Here is a 4,193-nt window from a genome sequence, read left to right on the forward strand (position 1 = left end):
ATCGCCTGCTGCCAGACAGTCCAGTTTCTCCCCGCATGAGTCCTGGGTCCCCAGAGACTTCCCGGAACCGGAGATCAGAGCCGCCGGGAGCTTGTGACTCCCTCTGGATTCCAAAAGACAGCCGCGTCCTCAGGTGCCAGCCCCTTTCCGCGCGCGCGAGCCCTGTACCTCTGCGCTTCTCTTCTGCAGCTTCTCTTGCTCTCAGTGTGCTTTTCTTTCCTTCTAGTTGTAGAATTTACAGTCAGCCAGGCTTCCTGTGGTTCTGGATAATGTCCGTATTGTGTTTCTGAGGTATTATTTCATTGTTGTGAGCGGCATCAATTTCCCGGTGTTTATCTATGCCGCCATCTTAGTTTCTCCATGTTCTTTTAAATAGACTTAAAATATTTGTCTACACAGTCACCACATATATAAAGCAATATATGGACCAGCTAAAAAGAGAATAGATAGTAGGAAGAGGCTTTCAATCAAAAGCTATAAATATTAGTTAAAATGCTTGCAATTAGTTGTACGTATACATATAGGTAAATATGTATAACTAGAGGCCCGGTGCACAAAAATTCATGCACTGGAGGGAGGACGTCCCTCAGCCAGGCCTGCCCCTCTCACAGTCCAGGAGCCCTCAGGAGATGTGCTACTGAGGGCTTAGGCTCTTGGGGAGCGGGCCTAAGCCTCAGTCTGGCCCCCCTCCACGGGAGGCAACTGGGCCAACCAGGGGAAGGTGCCACCCCCATCACCCCGCCGCAGCTGCCACTGCTAGCCGCCACAGCTGCTGGCCCTCGGCCCTCGCAGTGGCAGCTGCTGCTGTTGGCCCTCAGCCCCTTTCTTCTTAGCGCTGGCCCTGCCCCCCACCCACTGATGGGAGGGAGGTGATCTGGAGCCAGGCCGGCTGGGGAAGGGGCTGTGGGAGGTTGAAGCACAGCAGGTCGCACTCTGTCCAGCCTCTGCTGAGACGTGGTGCTGGGACTGGGCCTGTGCCACTGCCTTAGTGGCTGCCTCTATGGAAGAGGCAGCATTGGGACCAGGACCGCCCAGCCCCCTCTTCCACTGCCTCTTCCAAAGGGGCTGTGGCGTTGGACCGGCCTGTGCCAAGGCCTTTCGCATGCCGCCTCTGCAAAAGGGGCTGTGGTGCTGGACCGGCCTGCACCACTGCCTCTCCTGCACCACCAGCCCTCGGACCTCGCAGGCTCTGTGGCTTTGTCCATAAGGAAGTCTGGAAGGATGGCCAGAAACATCTGGTCTAATTAGCATATTATCCTTTTATTAGTATAAATTGGTTGATGGGACCCACCTGTAAATGATAATGTTTACCATGAAAATAAAATATAAAGCTTAGAAGTCCCTATAAACTCAGTTGCAAAATGGGTCTTAAATAGCTAACATGGAGAAAGATTGCTTATATACCAACGCATTTGTGCCACCTTCTAGTATTTTTCCAGGATAGTACTTGAATTTTTACTTGATGCTTTAGAATTTTTTGTAATTGGGTATTGTAATAATTCAGCTAAATTTAACATATTTACCAAGTCTATAATATATGCTAAGTTCTATGCTAGGCACTGGAAATGTGGTGGTACAGATACGTTCTTTTCTATCCATGAACTCAAATAGAACAGGGAGAACATGTTAGAGCTGATCTGCCTGCCCTGAGAACCCCATGCTCTGAACATACCAGATGATTCACTTTTGAGTAAACAACTCTAAACATGTTCACCTATCCCTGATTTTGCTCATGTGTTTATACACTTAGACTTCTGAGATTCAAAACTCCTTTCTCTGCAATTACCATCTCTATGTGAATTTCAAAAGCCAATTTATAAATTCAAGTAAGAATTTCCTAATATTTGCTTTCTGTTTTACTACAACTGCTGTTACCATTTCCAAAGGCTATTGTCTCTACTACAAGTTTAGTTTTAACAGAAAGAAAGAAATTCTTGAAAAGAAAAATTATTTAGGTTAATAGCATAATATTTTCCTGCAACATGGCAGTGTGCACAGATCACTACCATACATTGGCATACAGAATCTAAGATGTCTAAAACTGAAAAAAACAGGGCAGAAGTCTTCTTAGAAACATCAATATTTGAAGTGGGTTTTGAAGGAGCCATCTGATCTTGGCAGAAGTGGATATCAGGGAGGAAGCAAGCAAAATCATGCTTTGAAATGGGAAGAATGTTCAATGCCATAGATTGTGACCTATATCCCTCCAAATATAAGTTAAAAAATGGTCTAATATATGGGAGAAAATGCCCACATTTTTATTGAGGCATATAATTATGCATAAATTTTCTGAAAGTGAATTTGACCCATATTTGTTCAAATAGTTATTTTTTTTTCTCAGTGAGTTCTATGCCATATGGATGTGAAAAGAGAAAGACACAAATTTCAGCCAAGAAAAGATAAAATGAACCTTTTATTATTATTAAAATATGAAAAAAATATAAAGAGAAATGTCAGTGGTTAATAATGCCTTTTACTAAACAGGTAATGTCAACCTCTGACATTTAACACATGACATGTTATTATGGATAGCAAGTGTCATTGAGCACTGAACTCAGGCCAGTCACTACACTGGACACTAGGGGGACATTGCTCAACAGGACAGATTAGGCCCTGCCTCTCAAACCTGAGCTTGTAGAGTAGAGTCATACAATAAACTTAGACAAATAATAAGTTAGATAACAGATTGTGATGAGATTACAGATTATATATATATACATATATATACATATATATACATATATATACATATACAGTGGGGCCTTGACTTACGAGTGTCCCGACTAACGAGTTTTTCCAAGATACAAGCCATCTCTCGGCTGATATTTTGCTTTGAGTTGACAGGGTAATTTGAGTTAATGAGCTCTTTAACGAGCTCCATCACGGAACGAATTAAACTCGTAAGTCAAGTCCCCACTGTAATGTATAATAAAGAACAATAATGGCATTTTGATCAAGAACAACAGGAGAACTTCCCTTAGTCAGAGTATCAGAGGACATCTCTAGGAGGAGATGATATTTAAAGTGCAAACTAAAGAAGAAGGAATTGACCCTGTGAAAGATCAGGGGAAAGCAATCCAGGCACCGGGGACATCTAGTAAATTGCCCCTATGTTTGGAAAAGCTCTGGTCACTCACAGTAGCACAGATGAGGGAAGATGGTTGGTGGCACTAAAATATTGACAATGAATATAATAGGTAGTAGCTCATTTAAAATATAATTTGTAGGTAGCATATACAGCTACTTTAGTTAACTTGAGGTGTAGAAGGGCAAAAGAAATGGAGAAATCAGGAATGGTTCTTAGGAGTTTGACTTTAGGAACAGAATATATGGTGGTGGTAGCATTTACTGAGATACAGAAGATGAAAAAACAAAATAAAGTTCCATTTCGGTATGGGATAGCTCTAAGATGGCTAAGGTAGAGCCCAAGTTGGGTTGTGGATCTAGGAGGTAGGCAACGCCAAAAGGGTTTCAGTGTCAAGGCAAAGGCTGGAAAAAATGCACTTGGAGGACTTAACCATATGGATGGTATTTAAAGCCACAGGATGAATAAAAGCACATAGGTAATCTTTTGTTTTTAGCAAAAATACTTTATGAGATTTTTTAAACACCATGAACAGGCTTTATTTCTGTATAATGCTTCCATACATTGGGAGAACGTTCTGTGCACAGTAAATTAAACATCTGTGGTCTTTGCCTTCTGGGAAATCATAGTGTTAAATAGGCTCTAATGACATGACCATGGGGGAGATTCCACTTTTACTCTTGTCCCTGAGACTTTGTGTTAATTACTCACACCAGTATTACAGTCTGCATGAACTTCTATGTTTATTATCTCATTCCTATTTTTTGTCCTTGCAGTAAGTGGGAAGATTGTGTACAATATATCGTTTGATGCAACTCTTTAAGCAGTTATTGCTATTTCAATTTTCAGCAAATGAAAATGTCGACCCCCAAAACTTAAGTAAGCAATTTCACAGCCAAAATCACAAAGTAGAGAGTAGGACTTGGCCAAGTGAAGATTTCTGTAACTCCAGGGGCCCAGGGAAGTCTAGTTTTGAATGGAATCTTCCTGGATGTATCAGTCTTCAAAAATAAAACAAAACTGAGTAGCAATCAATAGCAAAGCTCTAGATCAGTGATGGCGAACCTATGACACACATGTCAGAGGTGACACGCGAACTCATTTTTTG

At 41.8% G+C, this 4,193-nt stretch overlaps 1 protein-coding gene across 1 annotated transcript in view; it reads left to right on the top strand.

Moving 5' to 3' along the window:
- Positions 1–4,193, top strand: part of MACROD2 (MACRO domain containing 2) — a 1,283,682-nt gene that overhangs the window by 952,750 nt on the left and 326,739 nt on the right. The gene's annotated exons all lie outside the window — the stretch shown is intronic.

This window comes from Myotis davidii, unplaced genomic scaffold, assembly GCF_000327345.1.
Source record: "Myotis davidii unplaced genomic scaffold, ASM32734v1 scaffold32, whole genome shotgun sequence".
Classification (NCBI taxonomy): Eukaryota; Metazoa; Chordata; class Mammalia; order Chiroptera; family Vespertilionidae; genus Myotis; species Myotis davidii.